The sequence below is a fragment of the Salminus brasiliensis genome, chromosome 17 (assembly GCF_030463535.1).
Source record: "Salminus brasiliensis chromosome 17, fSalBra1.hap2, whole genome shotgun sequence".
Lineage (NCBI taxonomy): Eukaryota > Metazoa > Chordata > Actinopteri > Characiformes > Bryconidae > Salminus > Salminus brasiliensis.
Window position 1 is genome coordinate 27,305,899 of NC_132894.1, and position 15,457 is coordinate 27,321,355.

Consider the following 15,457-nt stretch of genomic DNA (forward strand, 5'->3'; position numbering starts at 1 on the left):
GTTATTTATCAACCATTCAGCCGCTTAACGCTTCTACAGGCCATGGAAAAAATGAACTTCGGTTATTTAGTCGTCCTCAAGCTGTGCTTCATTATGTTCATCTCTGAAAGGTAATTGCCAACAGTCTTTACAGTGATGTACTGTAGTTCTGTCACAGTTTGATCCTGCAAATACTAATTTCACACTCTTTGTATGTAGACCTTGGGCTTCTCTCAGGATAATGAGAGAGGCAATTTAGATATCAAAACATTGTGTTTGGAGAGACTAGTATCCACAAGAGTTTCCCATTAGTGTGAAGTCTACATTATAAAGTAAGCTGACAGCAATTGAGAAATAGTAAATTATGAACTAAGACACTTGACGGGAAAAAAAAAAATTAAATGGCTGTTTTTGTACTGGATTGTTCAAACAAGACCAGAGTTCAAGAGTGTCTCTCTTTCTCTCCCCCTCCCGGTCCCCCCACCTCTTCCCCCCCACCCCCTTTCATTCTCGGTTCCCTTCTCTCTTCGCGGCTGACTCTAAAGACCTTGCAGTGATTTAATCTCCACACCGATTGAATAAGGTTGACCTTATACAGACAACACTAATTACAAAACCAAATCTGTTCGCTTAATACAAGCCTACACTTTTGCCATGCAGACACATATTTTTGCATATTTGGCACTTTGACACGCTGCAGAACCAATTCCAAGATGGAGGACTTGGCTAATGGCAAGCTCATCCTATTTGCGTGTTGCCCCACAGCGTCTATGCACTTAACAGCTCTGGCCATCAGGCTGAGGTGAAGCGAGTGTGTAAGAGATTGGCATGTTTTTGTGTGTGTGTGTGTGTGTGTGTGTGTGAGAGAAGGAGAAACGCTTCTGCAAAGTCAACAGGCGCTATCTAACTTGAACCAGCCCTTTTAAACCCAAAAGCAAAACCTGGTTCCTGTTTAATGCGTCATTTACTGCCTGTAAACAGTTTGTGTAAAGGCGTTTATAGATGATTTATAAGCTCCCCCCTTGCTACCCTTAGTCTTGTATTCCTGACTCGAGCAAACTCTAACCTTACCAGAGGCCCACTAATGGGAGAGTGGCCTAGACTGTGGCAACAGAGATGGTTTTCGAAATTGGTCTGGGGCACATAAAAGCCCTCACATTCAGCCCACACCATCTGCCTCGCAGCTCCTGAATTAACCACCACCCTGCTGACTGGGAGCCAGTTCCTTGCAGGATGCTGTGTGTGTTTTTTTTCTTCCAGCTTTGGTTGGGGCCGTGCATCAGATAAAGCATCCCTTGTAAGGGTCCCACAGCCTTAAAACCTGTGGAGACCCCTTTCCATAAGACTGACTTTAATCTTTGAGCCTTTTCCTTTTCACCTCAAAACGTGTGGAGCCTGATATGATAATGATGTGAACCTGTCCAGGGTATTAGAGTTAAGCTGCCTGATTAGGCCGCACATCGATTAGTCTATCACTCAGCGCCGGCCACACTGGAGGAGCAGTGTAACACTGCTCTGAAGGACATGTGCGCACCCACACGCACTCGCTTACACATATACACACATACACAACACCAATATTTCTTATACACTTTTTAGAGAGAAGTGCATTACATTAGCTTCATTTTTCTTGATGTATGCTATTTATGGATTTATTTTTTCATATACAACCATATTAACATAAATTGCTGCTAAATTCTCTCATGGCTTAATAATACTATATATTCTCTGTATGACTGCATACACCAGTGGCAGTACATATATACAGTTTGATCTTAATGAATGTACATATTACTCCCCTATTAAACACAGATCGGTCATAACGTTTCAACCACTGACAGGTAAAGATTGATTAACTGATTACAGTGGCATCTGTCAAGGGGTGGGATATACAAATAGGCAGCAGATGAACAGTCAATTCTTAAGGGTGAAGTGTTCGAGAGCAGGAAAAATGGGCAAGCATAAGGATCTGATTTGTTTGACAAGGGCTAAATTGTGGTGGCTAGACGACAGGGTCAGAACATCTCCAAAACATTAGGCAGGTCTTTTGGGTTTTTTTTTGGTATGTTGTGGTTAATATCTACCAAAGGTGCTACAATAAAGAAGAACCTGAGAACTGGTGACAAGTGTCATGGGTGCCCAGGGTTCATTAATATGATCCATAAAGACCAAATCTCTCAACTTACAGGGCAGAATACCAGATACCCCAGGACATCTTCCGAGGTCAGAGCTGTTTTGATGGCACAATCCCTCCCCAATTTTAGACAACCAATTATCCAACCACCTTATTTGTACTCGCCTCCTATCACATGTAAAGCTTCCAATACTGGGAGGGTGAGGACTGACACATGCACAACCAACCACTGCCTCATTTTGACCTGCCTCTGATGCAACACCACCAGGCACCCTGCTCTGATGCACCGTCTGGGAAGCTCAGCCCATTATGATTTATCACAGAAATTCATACTGTGGTGACTTTATTTTGCATCCATAATCTTATTTAACTTAATTTGGCAGATGGGCATCTGACAGATGGCCAGTCGCTGAAAGTTTTTATTTTATTGCTTAAACGGTATGAATATGAATGATGTACATATGTGAATGTTCTCTTATTTTAGGGTGACCTTGTTGTTGGAGAATTGAATAGCCTTTTATTTGCTCATTTTTTGCAGGGTATATTGACCCATCAGTGAATTCATCCCACATAATATTGTATACTTTTTTTCATTCTGCATTCAAGGCAACAAAGATTATTACACTGGTCTGAATAGACCTTCTTGTCAAGGTTTTCTGGTGTAAGCAGTCATTGGAAGATGGATAAATTGACTTTTGTTTGCCTTGTGCTTCTAATCTTTTGCAAAGTTGCCTGAGAGGCATCAGTTAAAAGCTCACATTCTTAATAAGAAACAGCAGAGCCTTGCAAACGGACTACTCTGTGCTTTGACATTGTTATTGTTGCTGGCACAGGAGAGGAATATGCACATAAATAGAAAAATATTCCAGATGTCTCACGACTGCATCAGCTACGTATCTTTTAGTGACCTTTTAAGATGAAAGCCTCAAAGGAAAGGTTAGTGGTCCGCTGCAAGGAACGTGTGCTGGACCCGAGGCTGCATTTTCTTTCTCTTATACACATAGCCTAATACTCACTCCTTGTGTGAACGAGAAGAGGAGAGAATAGAGGTATAAGAGAGAGAGAGCAGTCTGGTAAAGGTTAGGACCCTGGCCTTGTCTGAACAGTCTGAGGCCTTTAATCCAGGAACAAAGTAATTAAGGTCCAGCGCTGTAGAAAAGGCCAATTAAAGTGAACTGTAGGCCCACGTCTGGAAAATGTGCGCATTTGCTGCAGAAAGCGAGCCCTTTTATCAGGCCAGTGGGATCCTTTGCCCTGGTGCTTGGGGAATCGTTAGGCCTGCCAGCCATGAGTGTGTATTATTCAAAGCCGGGTCCGTTACACCAGCTGAATATGCGTGTAGAATCCTCCAGCTGCACACGTTTTTAAAGCTGCAACATTTACTGTAATATCCAGGGACGAGTAGTGTACTGATCTATAGCTTCATTCAGATATAAAAAGAGAGATACTCATGGAATAACATTGCTGTTATTGCCGTAGGGCAGTTTATTCAAGCTTACTAAGATGAGTTAATTGCAATCATTAGGGAATGCAGCTCCTTTTTATATTCTTCGATTCAGCATTATATTTCCAGGGTCAGTGGTGAGTATGAGGCACCTATAAGCCATCTATGGAGAAAGATGTGCTAAGGCTATTCAAACATGGCTTGACTTTGCACACTGGAGGGGAAGATTCTGGACTGGAGCCTGATGTCAGAGCCGGCCAGGCCTCGCCTCATCCTTAATTCTCTCTCCAAATATCGGGAGCGATGAGAGCAAGGGGCCCTGCACAGCAGCCCGGCGATAAAAGCGCCAGCAAAGCAGAGCAAGCCGGCCTAAAGGCGGCCAGAGTTAGATCAGATTATGTTTCCTTAACCTCTGACCATCTATTAATCTGCTCCCCAAACTCTCCCGTTCCAGCCAAGCCAAGTGAGCGGACGCTCCGTCTCCTGGTCTTCCGCGCTGCTGGACGCAGCTGTTGTTCAGCTGGGCCTGGACCAGAATGTCCGGCTATCTTCTCTACTTCTCTCACACTAGCTTTCACAAAAACACAGAGGACCACGCTAGGATGGATTTTCAGAAGGACCAGGGATCAGTACTTTGGATTGGGGTTCCAAATTTTGGTTCTATGGAGTTCAGCTGCAACACAACTGCCTCTTGATGTTCAGATGCTCCTTTAGATGGTCTTTGTTACCTGTGTATTTCGGTGGGAGCTACTCTAGAAAGTGATAGATCACCAGAACCACTAGACCATTCTTGGGTTTGAGCAGCTTTCACAATTGACCAAATGTACCAATTCTACACCAGGATGTAAACGATGGTGTGTTAAATATTACAGGATGTTATTTTGTTGACAACTACCATTAAAAATTTGTTAAAAATGTTTGGTACAGAGGTCATTTGTTTAGCACTGGAATACTGCACAGCTCTACCCAACACTCCTTCACTCACTGCCCATGGTAGTCTGCATGTTTTTCTCTGCCTTCTGTAGGCTAATTGGAGTAATGGATTCGCTAGACGACTTAAGGCCCTGTCTCGAGGGATGACCCTTACGCTGTTTGATCTAGTGGACGGTGTGCTGGTAAATGTTCATCCCACACCGGTGGTTGACAGGATTTTGGCCCAGATTCTGAAAAGCACAAGAGGCAAGGTATTGCAGCAGGTAGCGTTTAGGCACGTGGATGGTGTTCAATTTGTCTGTGAGTGGATGTATGTTTGAGGGAAAGAGAAACAGATGGAGAGACAGACGCTGCACTAGCACTGCCTACGTATGAGCTGCACTACCCTCTTTTAGTGCATGTAATATGTTCACAGAATTAGAACCAGCGGAAAGTTAAGTGTACGCTGTTTCTTTGCTCCCTGTAGGTGTAAACTGCCATATGTAGTGGAAGGGAAGGAGCCATCAGTGTCCACTGCAGTTTGACTTTTTTAGACCACATACAAAATGTTGTAGCATAAGTTGAACATTTTTTTAATTATTATTATTTTGGAATTTGCATTTATTTGTATGGGGGCTTTTGAGGTGCAGTGCAGTAATAGTAATTTTCCATTTACATTAAGAGATGGCATATCAGTATTTGTTGATCTTGGTATAAGGGCTGATACCAGAAGAAAGTGCTGGAATGGTTATCAGAGGGAAGAAAAGAAAACATCTGATACAGTCCTGTAACAAATCATTTCATGTTAGCTGTGTGGGCTAGCAGAGTTGAATAGTTTGAGTATTACGGTCTGTTTTTTAGATGCTTGGAATGATTTGGAGGATGTAACTGATGTATCCTTTTTATCCCATCCACAGTTCTCTGCCTACGAAAAAAGCAAGAAAAAGTACAGCAACATGAAATTGACAGAAAACAGCTTCCGGGGCAGAGTTCATTTAAACATTTTTGTTTTTATAATTATAATTTATTTCTGTAAGGAAATGAAAAAACACACAGTGTACTGCCACAATTGTTGACAAGTGACATCACCATACAGCCTGGTCAGACTGTTCCATTTCTGTCACCAATAGGCTACCAAGAGGGAGTTTTCATAGGACGGTCCTCCCGAGGACGCACCCTACCTTGATCACAGCCTAGGCTTTGGAAGGCAGCTATTATTTGTGTCATGCCTCCATCGAGTCCACCAACTACCCCATTTCCCATAAACCACCTCCCTTTGTGCACTTTTTGGTACAATTTAGACAGGTGACAGATATTAAACCTGCTACATATTTTTTGGAGGCTTGCGAGGCATTGGCATGCTTGGCAAGCTCTCGGAATGTGTCTTTCAGCAGTTTCCATGTGCGATTTTCCTCCGGCCTGAAGCTTTTGTCGGTAATCTCCAAAAATATAAGCTGAAAAAATAGCCTGTTTTAATCTTATTGTCTTTGTGATCTCATAAAAACCAACCCAAAATGAATGTCTACAGACAAAATAATCGACATAGGTAATATTTACATTGATTCAATTTTTTGAATGTTGGTTTCGATTACTTTTCCTTTAATTGCCCAACCCTACCATTTACATATCTGCCTATCTAATCAACAATAGCTCGTGTAAAGTATCCACATGCTGAAAGTTTAGGTTAGGTGCATTTTATTATTTTTTAAACAACCGGTTAAAAATCTGGGTCTTTAATCAGCTGTATTTTCACTAAAACAGTAAATCCATGTAGCCTTTTATCAGCCGAATAATATAGCAGCTGTGTCCTGGTCAGAATGTAGAGTGTAGTGTCTCAGTTTATACACAGGGAGAGATTAAAGCAGCAATTGCAGTTTCTGTTCTCGAGCCCAGCAGGTCGCCGCTGTTGAACACTGAATCCTCTGCAGGGACACTGGTGCTCTTGTGCCTTTCCCTGTCTGTCAAGGACTTTGGTCTTGGCCCTCTCTCCTCACAAACATCACACGCTCACACATCCTTCTCCACTCCCATCTTTACAGCTCTCCACTCCCTCAAGGAGAATTTGAGCAGACCTCAACACTATCTTTGTATCTCCCCTCTATGCACCAAAACAGAGAAATGGAGAAGGCCCATAATTTGGGTACATGTAGGCAACTAGAGGAGCAAAGCATGGCTAGTAAAGCAGGGGTACTCACTTTCAGAATTGGCAGTAGATAAGCCTTGATTTGATTTAATTGATCTGAGTTGACCTGGGCACCAGTGTTTAGAGGTTTCTAATTATGTGGAAGAACTGGGAGATGCATGTTAAAAAGGCTTCCGCTAGAGCAGTAGGGAACAGGAACTACAGTTTTTTAATAATTCTAGTTTGCAGGAAGACTACAATCCCATCCTAAACAGTAAAAAAAATGTCGCTTTAACATTAAACTTTTTATTGTCCATTGTGAACTAGAGTATGCTAAAGAAACATTTTCTGGGTAAAACTTTGCTATATTCGGGATGGCCGCTTCTTTCGCAAATTCATATTAGACTTGATATCTAAGAAAGATAAAAAACAAAATATATACATTTTATCATTTTATTATGGATCGGACATCCAATCACTAACTTCTGACTATGCAGTTTAGAAAGATGCAGTATACAGGGTCTCTTTATGATGCGTAAGGTTAGTTCAGTATTTTAAAGTACCACCGTTACTCATAGCGATCTCGAAAAGGCACACTGTGACTAATTTACATCACTAACAGATTGTGATATTGCCCACTCATAGAGCGGGCAGGATGGCTATGTGCATGGTTCTGGAGTTGCAGCGTTTTTTTTTTAATTATGGACGGCTTTGCTCTTTGGAGAGTTTCATTATCATTAGAAGTGTTCTCTCCCACATGGAGAGAGATCTGATACAATAATACAGTTCTGCAATAATGCTTGAGAATACATGAGTGCATGAGTGGTATTCCGAGAGATTTTAGCGCTGGTGTGCTGCGGTCGTGGGTGCTCTGTTCTCTACCTTTTGGATTACTTTCTGGTTGGCTAGTTTAACAATGTTGTGACGAAAGGCCGATGTGACAAAAAAAGAAACTGGGCATTGCTCAAAAACTGAGCTCTGCTGCTCGTGGCTGGTGTAGTTCACTTTGGGGGCAGTCGTGGCCTAATGGTTAGAGAAGTGGGATTGTGATGAGAAGGTCATTGGTTCAATTCCCCTGAACAGGCAGTGATTGAGTGCTGATTAATAATGCTGATTGAGGGTGTGGCAGGATGTGACATGAACCTTTCCAAGCAAACTTCTTGTAATCTGATCAGCTAAGTTAGAGAAAATATTTTGGCTGACAATTGTCCAATATTATACAAAGACTATCAGTTTTTCCATCTCAACAATATTCTGCTGTGCAATTGTTAATTCTAATGGAAGCATTTTGGTTCTGTTATTGTTGACTATCAGGACTCATAGCATAGACTCTCAGACAATCAGATTGCAAAGTAGGTATAATATGACAATGTCTTATAATGCACTTAACATTGATACATTATGTAATTATGTAATAATAATTATGTAATATGTAATATGTAATTATGTAATAATAGTAAAGGTATGCAGTATTAGTATATATTTAGAATTATAAGTAATCCTTTCTCCAGCCTGCAGTCTGAGTGGACAAAACATGATCTCAGAATCTCAGAATCCAGCATCCTGCACTGCTCACACTACTCAACATTAGTCGCCTATGGGATTTATCACTGGGCAATTTTGTTGTTAGATGTGTAATATTGTGCAATGGGAACTCGGCATAAGCTGTGTCTGGCTATGTGTGTGCTCCTGGCTGTATTGTGAGATGAGTAGTTCCTAAATAGTAGTCATGACCTAAGGCTTAGAGAAGTGGACTTGGCACCAGAAGGTTGGCGGTTCGATTCCCTTGATCAGTAGGAAGTGGGGGTTGGGGAAGTAAAGAAGGCAGAGTTGCCCTTGAGCAGATCACCTAACCCCCATTCCTTCCAATTGCTCCCTGGGCACTGAGGTGACTGCCTACCAGTCCGGGTGTTTTTTCTCTTCTTCAGTTCTGTTGTGTGTGTGTGTGTGTATTGGTTGGAAGGTTTAAATCTATGTGAAAAGTGTGTTTCTAGTATTCTAGTATGCTGTTGCTCACGCTTCTTTCATTTTTCCTTTCCTTTTTTTGCACAAAGCACAATGGCTTTGGCTATCTGTATTACTTTCTGTGTATCTCTCTCTATTTTTCTCTCTCTCCCACATACCAATCTTTCAGCAGACAGTGTGTTGGTAGCATCCTTTAGAAAAAGGTAATGATGCTGGTGTGTTGAGATTATGGATGCGTGCAGTGCAGTATAATGGCCCAGCTCTTTATTGCCTGCCGCATACTAATCCCAGAGCTGGAGGAGTGAAATGACACCTGCAGGGTGGTGTGTGTGTGTGTGTTTGTGTGTGTGTGTGTGTGTGTGTGTGTGTGTGTGTGTGTGTGTGTGTGTGGTAGGGGGGCATATGTGCACAAGCAGCACACCCACATGAAACGCCACCATTAAAAATGATCAAAGAAATTACTGCGCAGCGCTGCATTGAGCCCACTCTCGTACCTGGTTACGTGCTGGATGCATCTCTCTATCCATAAGGCACACAAACACCGAAACCCACTCGCACACCAATTACCATCTTCCCTTAATAGATTTTCGGAGATCCACTGTGTATATATTTTCACTTAAACTCGCCCAAGGCATTTCCAGCAGACGTGTTCAGAGGACAGGAAATGGTGCTCATGCTTACGCTTTAAATTACTGCCAGTGTTTTGTTCCCCGTGCTGGTAAATTATTTATAGATCTGTACAGGATTCTACAGCCCTGATGAAATATTGATATGTCATTAAATTAAAACATTAAGACCGGTGTTATAGTGTTTTCATTCGCTCCCATAACGCCTGGCGCAACTGCAAAACCGGTCCGAAGTTATATTCCTGCGGTTCATGTGTTCATCTTCCCAGCACATTGAAGAGTCATCTGAAGTGATTTGCATACACAGTTCCGCCAATTCTTCTATTGTATTTCTCTTACCCTTTATCTCTCTCGCTCTTTTTCTTACAAGTGTGGCAGCGCAGACGGGTCCATTTTGTGCTGCGGCGGCGACGCATAAGCGAGACGTCCATTTTCTTTGCCGTGTTTCCCGAGATGACATATCGCCCCCCGCGTCACTCGCGGCCTCATAAAGCGCGCCCAAACAGAGCAGGACGATTGCTGGTAAACGCAATTTCATCTCCACCAGAGCCTGCAATAAAGCACTGCCTCTCTCTCTTGCTGGCTCCCTCTCCCTGTATGTTAAATGGCCAGTCTGAAAAAGCAAGTGCTCTCTAATGTGTGGGGACCTTTAAAAAAAAGGAAAAGATGAAAAAAGAAGACGCAGAGAATATCGTGCTGAAGATAGTCAGAGAATGAGAACAGCCAGATAGAAAGAGAGAGAGAGCGAGAGAGAAAAAGAGAGCGAGAGAGACACAGGGAAATGGTTGGTGAAGGGTCTGGCTGGCTGGCTGGCTACAAGAAGAGATTGCATTTGTATTCTAATTATTTTCACAAATGTCATTACGATTCGTTTCTTTTACTCGGCAGTGGCGGCAAGCGGTGCAGAGAGATGGTTATCTCGGAGAGCCATTTCAGACGAAAGATTCCTCCTCCGCCCGCCATCGCACCCCCCTCGACCCCCCCCCCCCCACCTTCCTTTTTTCCCTCGATGGTCCGCTTGCAAAGGCGGTGAGCGTCTGTATGGTTGGCTTGGTAATTTCGCCGGCTTTTCATGTGTCGGAGGGCGATGAGTCCTCCTCCATTAGGTAGTGTCGGCCTGTGATGTATGATGTATGCGCGGCGAGGCAGGCTGATGTTTATTCATGATTTCGAAGGCAATGCCTCAGCTAAAGCCCTCTGATTTCCTTTTAAGGAACAAACTTTTTTGCGAGATTGAGATTTCAGTTTAAAGGCGCAGGGACCTAGCTCGCAGTGCCGCAGCCCCTTTTTTCCTGCCTCTCCTTTTTCTCCCCACTCTCTCGCTTTTTTTTTTTCATCTTTCTCCCTCCTCCGATATTACCACTGTCAGCTTTCATTTACAGTGACCTCCCGGAGAAAAGGGGAAAAACGAAAAAGAGGGAGGGAGCACATGCGGTTATATCCTGACGATTCTCCTGGTTAGTTCTCCTTCGTCATCCTGTTCTCTTTTAAAAGACTTTCTTAAAGATGTAAAAAAAATAAAATAAAATCACGTGTGCCTCTGAGTACCTTCTATACCAGCTCTGACGGGCTACGCCACCTCATGCTGAGAGACGGGGACGGCTCTTTGTTAGCACGTTTGCTCCGTGCCAGTCGCACGAAGCCTGAGGCGACTGTGGGCAGTAATCAGTAAACGCTAGCTTGAACTAAAGGAGCGCTTGTTCTCAGCAGTGCTTGGCCAACCTCAAATCTGCTTTATAGCAAGTATAATTTGAAAAGCTAGTCCCTATTTGTCTTGTAAATGACTTTTTAATGATAATCAAGATGCATCCATCCATCACCGTGCCACAGTCCACATAGTCCTTTGATGGGACTCCTCCTATTAACAAATGACGCCTATTTGTAATAGCAACAGCCCACCAGCAGCAACGTGTGGCTTGAACGTCATGTACCCTCCCTGTTGGAAGTGAAAGTGACTTAGGGAAGTACAGGTGCATGCGTGTGTGTGCATTCGAGATGGCACAATGCCACATTTTAGGTTCCGACACAGAAATCAGCTATTGATCCGGTATTTTTAGATGCCCAGCTCCTTGTGGTTCCAGGTGTCAGTATCTCCAATACTGAAATCAGTCAAATCAGTCAAAGTATAACTAACAATTTAGTTAAAATACAATTTTTTATCAGCACTATTAATGATGTGGCTGAGAAGGCAGATATAGTGCGGCTTTATTGCTATCAGTTCTGTTTTAGCATTCCTCTGATGAGGCAGCTTCTGTGGCGTATCCAATACAAAACTATTATTATTATTATTATTATTATTATTTGGGTAGTGGGTCACATGGCAGCGGTGTGTTAGTGTGTGTTGCGCTGGTACACATGGATCAGACACGACAGTGCTGCTGGAGTGTTTAAACACCTCAGCGTCACTGCTGGACTGAGAAACGTCCACCAACCAGAAACAAGCGCAACACACACTAACACGTCACCACCATTTCAGTGTCACTGCAGTGCTGAGAATGACCCACCATCCAAATAATGCCTGCTCTGTGGTGGTCCTGAAGAACAGGGTGAAAGGAGGTTAACAAATTATGCAGAGAAACAGTTGGACTACAGTCTGTAATTACAGAACTACAAAGTGCTCCTATATGGGAAGTGGAGCTGATATAATGGGTCGAGTTTATTCCAAACCAGGGTGGACATAATATGCACATATATGACTGTTTATTTCTCTGCTGTACAATTTCCCTCTTAACTCTTTGTGATATCACCTCAAATAAATCCTACAGTTGTGTGTTAATTTTGCTTCATTTGCTGTAATTTGCTGTAAAGGTGCACATCTAAAAGTAGACTGTCATGCTCAAACTATTCACACACTCCCCCACAGGAAGAGACACACATATAACAACACCAGACTAGATTTGTTACAGGATGAGATTAAATTCATTCCAGTTTGCGCTCTCTGATTTTCTGCAGATATCAGCTTGATAACGATACGTATTGAAACTGTTGTACTGCCAATTAACCCACCGGTTTGTAGCTTCCCCTAGTACTAGCAATGCTCCCGACACTGGGAGGGTAAGGACTTAACACATGTCCTCTCTGATACATGTGAAGCCAGCCACTGCCTCGTGCCAACACACTTGAAGGGAAGTGCTGTGCCCCTATCACAGGTTAGCTAACATCACTGTAAGCGTGCTGAAAGTAGAGAGCGCCATCTCGCAAAGCGGCATGCCTCGGGATTCAAATTCACAACCCCGGGTTCATAGTGGCTGGGCAAAATTTGGGGATGCTTGATATCAGAAGAGTGTTGCATTGGCAGATATTTAACAAAAAATAAGCACAATTAGAAGGTCAGAAATTTGAAATGATGGAAAATATTAGAAATTTGAGTCCAGATCACCGATCTTCTAGTGTGCTGTTTAGTTTTGTAGTGGATGTGCATGTGTTTGAATAAGTGGCTCAATGTGCTGGTTAGTCTGAGTGTGTGTGTGTGTTTGGGGGGGTGGGGTATTGTAGTCATAAGGCTATAGCGCCACCTGTCCCCACTAGCAGCTACACTACAGCATACAGTATAACATTGTATAATGGTAAGCTACAGAGAATGCACTGTCCAGCCCTAGATCCACACTCATCGGAACCAATGGACCAACTCAACTTGACACCTGAGCAGAACGCTGCTTTAGTCTGTTTATTCGCCCCTGCAGTGTATTCTTTACATATATACATACATGCATACATACATGAGTTGAGCTCCTGGCACCTTCTCCTGTGCCCACCCCCCGTTCCTCTCTCTGCACTGCCCCGGCCATATTTGGTTTCCGTAGCTGTGGGATATTAATAAGCTCCCTGTTTTCTCTTCGGGGGCTCAAAGTGGTGCAGTGGGGCATGAGGAAAAGGGAATCACTCTCTTTGTGCTTAACATATGTAATGCCACACTAATCAGCGGCAGCCCTGCCGCACAGGGGCCCCACGTTCGCAGTGATATGATAAATAATGCAAATGTGGGCAGCCGCGGCAAATGCCAGAGCGGGCGCGCGAGTGCAGAGAGAAAGCCCGGCTGGCGGAACCGCCTGATTGTTGTGCTGTCAGACTGATTTGCATGAAAAAGGGGGGACTAATTGCGACACTTTAGCCGCCGCGGTCTCAATAATACAGAACAGGATGGCTAAAGGCCACGTGGTGGCCCTCCACCCCAGGCTTTTAACCCTTTTTTTTTAGAAGATGGGAGGAGCGCTTCCTTCTCTTCCATTGTGAAGCCCATTGGCCATGTAGGCCTACATCATGACTGGCCTCTTACTCAAGCACCACATGGATTTCAGTCTCTCCTTTTTTTCCCAAGGAGTGAAAAAGAGTGGTTTGAGGGTAAGGGCAGAGCGCATTAGTGCATTCGCTCATTCGCTCATTCACTTGTGTGTATTTTATGTGTGTTGGTCGAAAAAAGGGTGTGGGGTGTCGGCCGCCGTAGGCGAGCCTCCCCTTTCTTTTCTTCCTTTAATAATAAATGATGGATGTTTCAAATTAGAAAACAGTGCAGGGAAAATCCAATTTAGTCCTGAGTTTTGGAGGGAGTATAAAAAAAGGAAGAGAAAACCTCAGGAGTGGAGTTCTGTATCTCTGAGCCCCTCTTTTGCTTTAATGCTCACACGGGGGCTAGCAGCGTATGATTTAATGTGGCTTGTGAAAATGGCCGCCATTATGTACACTATTAACAAATCAAGCACTCTTCGAGCGCGGAGTGAATCTCTGGCACTTAAGGAACGGTGGGTGGCCTTCCGTCTCTTGCCATTGATTTATGGGCCCTGTTTTTAATCAAGGCAAGGGCGGAACGCTGCAAGATAGGGATTAGAGCTGTGCTTGGGTTCAAGTTGGCACTTTCGTTGCCTTCAAGGCCGCTCACAGCCTTAAAAGGTTATTTGCGGATTACTTTTTGGTCTGGTTTTCTTTTCTTTCTCCTACGTGTTTTTTTTTGTGCTATTACGCATTTATCTATTCTTCTTCCCTCTGCCTGTCTGCAGAAGGTAAATGAGGCGTATCTCTTTAGCTACCCCTCTCCATCCTTCATCACACTCTCGCGCTTCATCACTCTGGTCTCCCTCGCCCGGCTTCAGAGCCGTTCTCGCCTCTTGCTCCCTCTGTCTGCTCTCGGCCTTCCAACATCCCCGTCCTCATCGTCCCCGGCACACAGTCTCCGCTAACGTTCCAAGCACAGCCTCCTCCTGTTCTATGGGCCTGCTGGAATCTTGCGGTCTAATGAAGCCAGCATGACCGAGGAGCCCGAGCCAGGAGGAAGTCTGGCTTCTCGCTCTCGCTTCAGATCGGGCAGTGTCCCTGTGCGCCGCATTAAAAAATAAAAGGAAAAATGGGCATTCCTATTTAATGAACCGTTTCCTCAGAGCCGGGACACAAAAGCCAACCCATAAAACAGCAGAAAGAAAGAGGACTAAAAGTGGCGTAAGCTGTAAAAGGCACATTTCCTCTTTTTGTTCTCGCGGCAGTCGCACTAATGCTCGGCATCCCCCGCTGAAAACACTGTTAATTCCCGCAGTCAAAGTGGAGAAGGAAAAGTTTACTCAACTCCCTCTGGTGCTCAGCGGTGTCCATATGTCCGTAATCTTTAAACCATAGAAGCAATCATATTTTTTTCTTCTCCCTCTCTGCTTTTATGTCTCCCTTAAGGAACTTCAAGAAAGTCTGAATGCGAGGCAGAATCATCTGCTGATCTTACATCTGCTCCAAGAACTCTCCAACCCAAGGTAACGGACACACCCCGAGAGCACAAGAGCAAAGCTACCAAAATGACGGCCGGCGTGAACGCTCAGGCATGTAGACAGCAGCTTCAAGTGGTCTTTCAGCCCCTCTGTTCATGCAATTATCTGTCTGGTCACAGAGCAGAAGTGGCTCCAGACAAGTGGCTAACCACTATAAACCCTGTATAGCACCAGAAACAAATAGCCATGCTCTCAGCTCACACATAAACAGGTACACCGACCCTGCAGGAATAAGCAGATCTCTTTTGTACACTTCATTATGGAGTGCAGATGTTTTTCTAAATCTTTTTCACAAGTTTGAAATGGCTTCCATGTCCAAGGCCACAGCTGTGTGGATCTAATGTGTTTTTTTTCACTCTCTCATTCTCACACTCTCTCTTTCTCTCTCTCTCTTGCTTTCTTCGTCTCTCTCTCTCCTTTGGTGCGCAGCCCAGGATTGTGAACTATGTCAGCTCTATAAAGATTTTGCTTGGAAAGAGGACAGCTCGGCCGAGTACATGTAGTTTTATTTATGTTAAGGTTTTATTT

General features: G+C 43.8%; 1 protein-coding gene across 8 annotated transcripts in view; it reads left to right on the forward strand.

Annotated features, from left to right (window-relative positions):
* pmfbp1 (polyamine modulated factor 1 binding protein 1) overlaps positions 1-15,457 on the forward strand; it is a 235,203-nt gene that overhangs the window by 14,633 nt on the left and 205,113 nt on the right. For 6 of the 8 annotated variants that reach the window (XM_072660358.1, XM_072660363.1, XM_072660366.1 and 3 more), the window contains one exon: positions 14,838-14,914. The exons of 1 other annotated variant lie outside the window; for it this stretch is intronic. The gene's annotated coding sequence lies outside the window, so the exon portion shown is untranslated. Of the gene's footprint in view, positions 1-14,820; positions 14,915-15,457 lie in introns of those variants that run through there. One more of the 8 variants, XM_072660362.1, reaches the window with a different exon arrangement.